At 31.1% G+C, this 11,522-nt stretch overlaps 1 long non-coding RNA gene across 1 annotated transcript; it reads right to left on the bottom strand.

Moving 5' to 3' along the window:
- Window positions 1-6,639: 6,639 nt before the first annotated feature.
- On the bottom strand, window positions 6,640-10,125 carry LOC129927015 (uncharacterized). Its single transcript, XR_008778723.1, has 2 exons — window positions 9,623-10,125; window positions 6,640-8,597 (listed from the first exon to the last, which is right to left on the bottom strand). It is a non-coding gene; the product is annotated as an uncharacterized LOC129927015 (long non-coding RNA).
- Window positions 10,126-11,522: the final 1,397 nt, after the last annotated feature.

Raw genomic sequence — 11,522 nt, 5'->3', positions numbered from 1 at the left:
AATGAAATAATTGACAATAAGAAATTACCATTCTCAATCTAATCATTGACACTAAGACAATACTATTCTTAATCTAATGATTGACACAAACACATTACCATTCTCAATCTAATCATTGACACTAAGACATTTTCAATCTCAATCTAATCATTGACACTAAGACATTACCATTCTCAATGTAATCATTGACACTAACACATTACCATTTTCAAAGTCATCATTGACACTAAAACTTTACCATTCTTAATCTAATCATTGACACTAACACATTATAATTCTCTATCTAATCATTGACACTAAGACATTACCATTCTCAATGTAATCATTGACACTAACACATTACCATTTTCAAAGTCATCATTGACACTAAAACTTTACCATTGTTAATCTAATCATTGACACTAAGACATTACCATTCTCAATCTAATCATTGACACTAAGACATTACCATTCTCAATGTAATCATTCACACTGAAACTTTACCATTCATAATCTTTTCATTGACACTAACACAATATAATTCTCAATCTAATCATTGACACTAAGACATTACCATTCTCAATCTAATCATTGACACTAACACATTACCATTCTCAGTCTAATCATTTACACTAACACAATACCATTCTCAATCTTATTATTGACACAAACACATTACCATTCATAATCTTTTCATTGACACTAACACATTAAAATTCTCAATCTAATCATTGACACTAAGACATTACCATTCTCAATGTAATCATTGACACTAACACTTTACCATTCTCAAAGTAATCATTGACATAGCATTCTTAATGTATTCATTGACAATAAGACATTACCATTCTCAATGTAATCATTGACACTAAAACATTACCATTCTCAATGTAATCATTGACACTTAGTCATTACCATTCTTAATCTAATCATTGACATACTATTCTTAATGTAATCCTTGTCACTTAGACATTACCATTGTCAATGTAATAATTGACACTAAGTCATTACCATTCTCAATCTAATTATTGACACTAAAACATTACCATTCTCAATCTCATCATTGACACTAAAACATTACCATTCTAAATCTAATCATAGACACTAAGTCATTACCATTTTCAATCTTATCATTGAATTTAACACATTACCATTCTCAATAGAATCATTGACACTAAATTATTACTATTCTCAATGTAATCATTGACACTAAAACATTACCATTCTTAATCTAATCATTGACACAAAGACATTACCATTCTCAATCTAATCATTGACACTAAGACATTACCATTCTTACTGTCATTATTGGCACTATGACATTACCATTCCTAATGTAAACATTGACTATAAGACATAACCATTCTCACTGTTATCATTGACACTAAGACATTACCATTCTTAATATAATCATTGATACTAAGACATTACCAGTGTCAATGAAATAATTGACAATAAGAAATTACAATTCTCAATCTAATCATTGACACTAAGACAATACTATTCTCAATCTAATGATTGACACAAACACATTACCATTCTCAATCTAATCATTGACACTAAGACATTTTCATTCTCAATCTAATCATTGACACTAAGACATTACCATTCTCAATGTAATCATTGACACTAGCACATTACCATTTTCAAAGTCATTATTGACACTAAAACTTTACCATTCATAATCTTTTCATTGACACTAACACATTATAATTCTCAATCTAATCATTGACACTAAGACATTACCATTCTCAATGTAATCATTAACACTAACACATTAAAATTTTCAAAGTCATCATTGACACTAAAACTTTACCATTCATAATCTTTTCATTGACACTAACACATTATAATTCTCAATCTAATCATTGACACTAAGACATTACCATTCTCAATGTAATCATTGACACTAAAACATTACCATTCTCAATGTAATCATTGACACTTAGTCATTACCATTCTTAATCTAATCATTGACATACTATTCTTAATGTAATCCTTGTCACTTAGACATTACCATTGTCAATGTAATAATTGACACTAAGTCATTACCATTCTCAATCTAATTATTGACACTAAAACATTACCATTCTCAATCTCATCATTGACACTAAAACATTACCATTCTAAATCTAATCATAGACACTAAGTCATTACCATTTTCAATCTTATCATTGAATTTAACACATTACCATTCTCAATAGAATCATTGACACTAAATTATTACTATTCTCAATGTAATCATTGACACTAAAACATTACCATTCTTAATCTAATCATTGACACAAAGACATTACCATTCTCAATCTAATCATTGACACTAAGACATTACCATTCTTACTGTCATTATTGGCACTATGACATTACCATTCCCAATGTAAACATTGACTATAAGACATAACCATTCTCACTGTTATCATTGACACTAAGACATTACCATTCTTAATATAATCATTGATACTAAGACATTACCAGTGTCAATGAAATAATTGACAATAAGAAATTACAATTCTCAATCTAATCATTGACACTAAGACAATACTATTCTCAATCTAATGATTGACACAAACACATTAACATTCTCAATCTAATCATTGACACTAAGACATTTTCATTCTCAATCTAATCATTGACACTAAGACATTACCATTCTCAATGTAATCATTGACACTAACACATTACCATTTTCAAAGTCATCATTGACACTAAAACTTTACCATTCTTAATCTAATCATTGACACTAACACATTACCATTCTCTATCTAATCATTGACACAAAGACATTACCATTCTCAATCTAATCATTGACACTAAGACATTACCATTCTCAATGTAATCATTGACACTAACACATTACCATTTTCAAAGTCATCATTGACACTAAAACTTTACCATTCATAATCTTTTCATTGACACTAACACATTATAATTCTCAATCTAATCATTGACACTAAGACATTACCATTCTCAATCTAATCATTGACACTAACACATTACCATTCTCAAAGTAAACACTGACATAGCATTCTCAATGTTATCATTGACAATAAGACATTAACATTCTCAATGTAATCATTGACACTAAAACATTACCATTCTCAATCTAATCATTGACACTAACACATTTCCATTTTCAATGTTCTCATTGACACTAAGTCATTACCATTCTTAATCTAATCATTGACACTAAGTCATTACCATTCTTAATCTAATCATTGACATAACATTCTCAATGTAATCATTGACACTTCGATATTACCATTCTCAATGTAATCATTGACACCAAAACATTACCATTCTCAATGTAATCATTGACACTAAAACATTAACATTCTTAATCTAATCATTGTCACTTAGACATTACCATTCTCAATGTAATCACTGACAAAATGACATTAGCATTCTCAATGTAATCATTGACACTAACACATTACCATTTTCAAAGTCATCATTGACACTAAAACTTTACCATTCTTAATCTAATCATTGACACTAACACATTATAATTCTCTATCTAAACATTGACACTAAGACATTACCATTCTCTATCTAAACATTAACACTAAGACATAACCATTCTTAATCTAATCATTGACACTAAGACATTACCATTCTCAATGTAATCATTGACACTAACACATTAAAATTTTCAAAGTCATCATTGACACTAAAACTTTACCATTCATAATCTTTTCATTGACACTAACACATTATATATCTCAATCTAATCATTGACACTAAGACATTACCATTCTCAATCTAATCATTGACACTAACACATTACCATTTTCAAAGTCATCATTGACACTAAAACTTTACCATTCTTAATCTAATCATTGACACTAACACATTACCATTCTCTATCTAATCATTGACACTAAGACATTACCATTCTCAATCTAATCATTGACACTAAAACATTACCATTCTCAATGTAATCATTGACACTAACACCTTACCATTTTCAAAGTCATCATTGACACTAAAACTTTACCATTCATAATCTTTTCATTGACACTAACACATTATAATTCTCAATCTAATCATTGACACTAAGACATTACCATTCTCAATCTAATCATTGACACTAACACATTACCATTCTCAGTCTAATCATTTACACTAACACAATACCATTCTAAATCTTATTATTGACACAAACACATTACCATTCATAATCTTTTCATTGACACTAACACATTAAAATTCTCAATCTAATCATTGACACTAAGACATTACCATTCTCAATGTAATCATTGATACTAACACTTTACCATTCTCAAAGTAATCATTGACATAGCATTCTTAATGTATTCATTGACAATAAGACATTACCATTCTCAATCTAATTATTGACACTATAACATTACCATTCTCAATCTCATCATTGACACTAAAACATTACCGTTCTAAATCTAATCATAGACACTAAGTCATTACCATTTTCAATCTTATCATTGAATTTAACACATTACCATTCTCAATATAATCATTGACACTAAATTATTACTATTCTCAATGTAATCATTGACACTAACACATTACCATTCTCAATGTAATCATTGATACTAACACATTACCATTCTCAAAGTAATCATTGACATAGCATTCTTAATGTAATCATTGACAATAAGACATTACCATTCTCAATGTAATCATTGACACTAAAACATTACCATTCTCAATCTAATCATTGACACTAACACATTATCATTTTCAATGTTTTCATTGACACTAAGTCATTACCATTCTCATTCTAATCATTGACACTAACACATTACCATTCTCAATGTAATCATTGACACTAAAACATTACCATTCTTAATGTAATCATTGACACTAAGACATTATTATTCTCAATGTAATCATTAACACTAAAACATTACAATCCTTAATCTAATCTTTGACACTAAGACATTACCATTCTAAATGTAATCATAGACAATAAGATCTTACCATTCTCAATGTAATTATTGACACTAAGTCCTTACCATTCTTAATCTAATCATTGACATAACATTCTCAATGTAATCATTGACACTTAGACATTAACATTCTTAATCTAATCATTGACACTAAGTCATTACCATTCTTAATCAAATCATGACACTAAGACATTACCATTCTCAATCTAATCATTGACGCTAAGGCATTACCATTCTCAATCTAATCATTGACAATAATAAATTACCATTCACTAACACATTATAATTCTCAATCTAATCATTGACACTAAGACATTACCTTTCTCAATGTAATCATTGACACTAACACATTACCATTTTCAAAGTCATCATTGACACTAAAACTTTACCATTCTTAATCTAATCATTGACACTAAGTCATTACCATTCTTAATCTAATCATTGACTTAACATTCTTAATGTAATCATTGACACTAAGACATTACCATTCTTAATCTAATCATTGACACTAAGACATTACCATTCTCAATCTAATCATTGACACTAAGACATTACCATTCTCAATCTAATCATTGACACTAACACATTACCATTCTCAATGTAATCATTGACAATAAGACATTAACATTCTCAATGTAATCATTGACACTAAAACATTACCATTCTCAATCTAATCATTGACACTAACACATTTCCATTTTCAATGTTATCATTGACACTAAGTCATTACCATTCTTAATCTAATCATTGACACTAAGTCATTACCATTCTTAATCTAATCATTGACATAACATTCTCAATGTAATCATTGACACTTAGACATTACCATTTTCAATGTAATCATTGACACTAAAGCATTACCATTCTCAATGTAATCATTGACACTAAAACATTACCATTCTTAATCTAATCATTGACACTAAGACATTACCATTCTCAATGTAATCATTGACACTAAGTCATTACCATTCTTAATCTAATCATTGACATAACATTTTTAATGTAATCATTGTCACTTAGACATTACCATTGTCAATGTAATCATTGACACTAAGTCATTACCATTCTCAATCTAATTATTGACACTAAAACATTACCATTCTCAATGTAATCATTGACACTAAGTCAATACCATTCTTAATCTAATCATTGACTTAACATTTTTAATGTAATCATTGACACTAAGTCATTACCATTCTCAATGTAATCATTGACACTAGGTCATTACCATTCTTAATCTAATCATTGACACTAAGACATTACCATTCTCAATCTAATCATTGACACTAAGACATTACCATTCTCAAATTAATCATTGACATAGCATTCTCAATGTAATCATTGACACTAACACATTACTACTCTCAAAGTCATCATTGACACTAAGACAGTACCATTCTCAATCTAATCATTGACACTAAGACATTACCATTCTCACTGTCATCATTGGCACTAAGACATTACTATTTTCAATGTAATCATTGACACTAAGACATTACCATTCTCAATCTAATCATTGACACTAAGTCATTACCATTCTTAATCTAATCATTGACACTAAGACATTACCATTCTCAATCTAATCATTGACACTAAGACAATACCATTCTCAAAGTAATCATTGACATAGCATTCTCAATGTAATCATTAACACTAACACATTACTATTCTCAAAGTTATCATTGACACTAAGACATTACCATTCTCAATCTAATCATTGACACTAACGCATTACCATTTTTGTTGTTTTTATTGAAATTAAGTCATTACCATTCTCAATCCAATCAATAACACTAAGTCATTACCATTCTCAATGTAATCATTGACACTAACTCATTACCTTTTTCAATGTTTTAATTGACATAAGTCATTACCATGGTCAATCTAATCATTGACACTAAGACATTACAGAAAGTAAAAATCCCAGTCTTCACCAGAATTCAAACCTGAAACCCCTGGTTCAGAAGCTAACAACTTTACCACTCGGCCACCACACCTCCTACCTAATTTGACATTCTTTGTGATAATTAAGTAATAAAATGTATTCTTTGTCACAATTGGTCATAGCTAGAAGTTAAGCCTTTCTTAAAATTAGACAGTTTTTGTCTGACATGGTAGTTATCTTCTAATTCTTTTTTTTTTTTGGTTTCATTAATGTACTTAGTTTGTAGCTCCTTTTCCATATTTCATTGACCTCAGTTGATATCATGCAGAATGTCAAACTTTTTTTAGGTGGCATGCAATACAATAAAAAGCTGTAGTATAATGATCTTGGCACAAAATTTTTTTTTTGTTTTAATTTTCGAAAAGGTCAATAGCAAATATTCTTTTTTTTTTATGCTTTGCTAAGCCTACTTAGCATACTTTATGAAAGTGCATAATTTGACTATGGTGAGTAATGCTTATAATATTAGCTTTTTCTTGCATCAAAGTAAATCAGAAATTATTTTTTAAAAATCAAATGTTGATTTAACATGATCATCAATTTAGTTGCTCAGAAAAGAAAAAATGTCTTTGAATGAAAAAATGGTTAGAATTTTTAGAATAGTTAGGGATTAAAATGTAAAAAGAATGCCTTTTAGAATTTGCAATCTATATGGCAGATGATGTAAATGTCATCTGTTTCTGTGGCCTACTGTTATAAAGGTATCATATGGCCAGCACAACGACCAACCTTCTTTACTTTCCCCAACTAATGTCAGATACCCATTAGAATTGCACTGACCCAAGGCATTCTAAAATCCTGAAATTCAAAAACAATCTTCAACAAGATTTGAACCTGAAAACCCTTAGCTCTAAAGCAACTGCACTAAACCACTTAGCACCCCCCCCCTCAACCACCACAGAGCTGTTGGGTGTTTGAGGTGTCCCTATCTCTACACAAAAAAATGCAATTAATTCTCAGAAAAAAGGACTATTTGCTTATAAATCAAATATTTATCTGATGATCAAAGAAAAACTCAAATCCCTTTAAAAAGTTTGTACAAATGCACATCTCCCAGTATATCAGAAAAACTGTGTTGCCACTCTTTAATGGTGCTTCACACATTGAGCATGTTTGTATTTTATACACCACATTAGATTACTATTGCTTTATGCCTGTGAAATATGGAAAGTATATCACCTGAAATACATCATGAATTAACTACATTTGCTGGGTATTTTAGTGAAGAAATTGTGGTTCAGAGAAACGCACTGCATGTGTCTAATGTCATTGCTTCCCAAGGCTGTTCTACTGATGGCTAGTATTCTTTTTCTGTAACTGTCCCTAACGATAGTGTTGTTGCTAAATTTAAATTTACCTTATTTGTGTTAGACACAATCAACTGAAAAATAAGAATCCATTCGAGATTTAAGTCTCAACTTTGAGATCTTTGACTGTTTGGCGGATCTTAAAATAATGACTGTAAATAAAACCAAACAAACTGCACATGTGTAGTAAATGCCTCTCCTCTTGTTTCTGATTTGTCTTTTCATTGTTGTTAATTAGTCATCTGTTCTTGAACCAGTTTCCACTGTGTAGTAGTCTTTTCGCTCAACAGCACATCCTTAATGACATAATCAAAAACCAACATGACCATCCTAAGGAACACGTCAGAAATGTCATCTTGAGGAAGAAGAGACTGCTGGCAGAAAAGCCTGATACCAAATATTGAGTTGCTGCTGCTGAGAATTTCGCAGTCGACAGACACACTGAGAAAAAAAAAACATGTTTGGATTTTGGGAGTTATTAGAGAACATGGCTTTACATTACATATCTTGATTCTTAACTTGCTTCATATGTCTCGCTTTTCGAGCAATAATAATGGTCAGTTCAACTTGTTTTGTCTTCATCCTAAAAGCTGCAATACAAAGAAGAATATCAGAACTACTCGATAAGCGATCATCAGCAGCTTGTCCATCGCAACGAAAATCAATGCATTAGTATATTTAGTAAAGTTATTGACAGTTTCAGCAGCCAAACATTTGCAGTTTTCGTTTGATCGAATGTAGGGAAGCACGGTCCTCACTGATAAAGTTAACAATGAATGTGTACATTGAAGATTTTGTTCACGTTTTTAGTTTGTTTTTTTTATTTCATGAATAAATAGAGTATTTAATGTTTACTGTTGAGGCTAAGACTTTGAGCCATGGTTAGCAGCTTGCACTCTGTGAAAAATCCTGAGGGCGCCCATGCCCATGGCTAGATCATCCAGATGATAGATTTAGATATAATAATAGTAATACAGATACTGTGAGATAGAATATATTCTAGATCTAAATCTACATTAGATAAGATAATAAAATCTAATCTAAACTTGTCCTCTAGTCTACTAGTGCCTCAAGGTCAATATTCTAGACCTAGATCTCTCTATATATAATAATAATTTAACTTATGAGTAATAGAGTCTAGAGATCCATATAGACATAGACTATCTACTAGATCTAGATTAACTAGATCTAGATATGATATTGATAATCTATCTAGACGTCTAGAGTCTAGATCTACTAAAATCTACTTACGGTAAAATCATCGTTAACTAGAATAGAAACAATAGTTACTAGATTTACTAGAGTAGATTTTACTACTACTACTACTACCTACTACTAGTACTTAGTAGTACTACTACTAACTACTAGTACTACTGTACTACTATACTCTTTGACTTAGACAAAATACTAATTATGGTACTAGATTTTACTAGATCTAGAACAGTTTAGACTATTAAGACATTTACCCGTGTTGCTTCATCCGATAAAGATAAATGTTCGCGAACAGACAAAAGAATTTTTAGTTTATTTATTTTTTTTAGAATTTTATTTTGTTTCTTACGCCACTTTAAAGTTTCAACCTGCGAATGCTGTGAGTGTGAAAGCAAAACACTCGCCATTTTGTTATTTATATACAAAACTATAGATACGAATTTCGGCTAAGTGATAAAGAATTTAGTAAATATACGATTGCTTTCAACTATTACCCAGTAGATCTAGATCTAGATCAGTGCTTTTCAAACCTTTTTCAACAGGTACCGCTCGTCGATATCCAGTAAACTGAAGTAGATATACTTTACTGTCAAAGAATCGAGTTTTTAAAATAAAAACATCACTATAATGAAGATGTTAAAGCCAGACTCTATCCTGACTAGATATCTTGAAGTAACTGTTTAAAAACGGGCAGTGTATCTGTAACACGCCATTTTTTGGCGCCCCCTCCCCCCTTTTTTATTCTAGGAACAAAAATTGTAATATAAATACATTGCGCTCAAATAATAAGAATAACTATAGAGTGTATTACCTAGCTCAAAATATCTACAATATATAGGCCTATTATATAGTCACAATCTAAAACTTCGCTTCTACAAAATGCTAAAGTTTCTCGTGATAAAAAAAGGACTTGCTGTAGCCTATAAGTGTAGAATATTCGTGTTACACAAATAACAAACTAGTGTTTAAGAGGGAAGACATATTAGTAACTCCGTTTATTACGTAAACACAAGCGGTGTTGCACTGACGCGCTAGTGTGCAAATGTACATATAATACTATTATGTTACATCTCTCTTCTTTAATTTAGAAAATCTATTTATCAGAATAACTAACAAACTAGTCAACTAAAAAGTCTAATCAGTTCATCACAAATCAAGTCTCTTGGGTTTGTTAATTATTCTGCCTGAGCGTGTTACATAAGGTTCATTTGGTCTAGAGGTGTTAGAAGAAGCAGTGTGTAGTGGCGGCTCAAAATCTAGTGTAGTTTGTAATCTTGGACTCTCTAGATCTAGTGGTTCTGGTTGTTCTGAGATGTCATCTGGAAAGTCATAATTGTTGTCAAATCTGTTGGCTTTCTCAGAAGACTTTCTGATGTGTTTTCTGTTTCTTCTGTAGACCTTATTTCCACTTTTGACATTATATGATCTAGGCTTAGAATGCTTCGAAACTACTGTTTCTGGTTTCCACTTAGAATTAAGTTGCATTCTGACTGCCGTTCCGTCTTGTAGTGGATTATGACTCTTAACTCCTTTCCTCTTATCATAATAATGTTTCTGAGACTGTTTCTCGGAGTCAAAGTGTTTCTTCACCACCTTGAGATCTGGTGTCTTAGGTGTGAGTATTTCCTCGCTAGAAGGTAACAAATTTCTGGGTCGGCGTCCCATGAGTAATTGTGCTGGCGACAAATTAATATTACTCAGTGGAGTAGTTCTGTAGTCTAATAGCGACAGAGATTTGTCTTCGCTTTTCTTCCAAAGTTTCTTCACTGTTTCAATAGCTCTTTTAGCCTCGCCATTAGAACTCTGAAAATGAGGACTCGACATTTCATGCTCTATTCCGTATGATTTACAGAAATTCAGGAATTCCCTTGAAGCCAACTGTGGCCCGCTATCTGACCTTAACCTTCTAGGTATTCCATGGCATGCGAATATACTCTTCATTGCTTCAATGATATCTGATGTGGTTTCCTGTGACAGTTCTTTGACATCAATAAACTTTGAGAAGTAGTCAACTAGAAGAACATACTTTTTACCCTCAAAGTTAAACAGATCACACCCAACCATGCTGTATGGAAGGTCTGGTGTCTTGGTAGGCATTAGCGGTTCTGACACATTTTGGTTCTGATGTTCAGCACACCTGCTACAATCCCTAAC

This window comes from Biomphalaria glabrata, chromosome 6 (genome assembly GCF_947242115.1).
Source record: "Biomphalaria glabrata chromosome 6, xgBioGlab47.1, whole genome shotgun sequence".
NCBI classification, from domain to species: Eukaryota; Metazoa; Mollusca; class Gastropoda; family Planorbidae; genus Biomphalaria; species Biomphalaria glabrata.
This window is presented reverse-complemented; position numbering and strand designations above follow the sequence as displayed.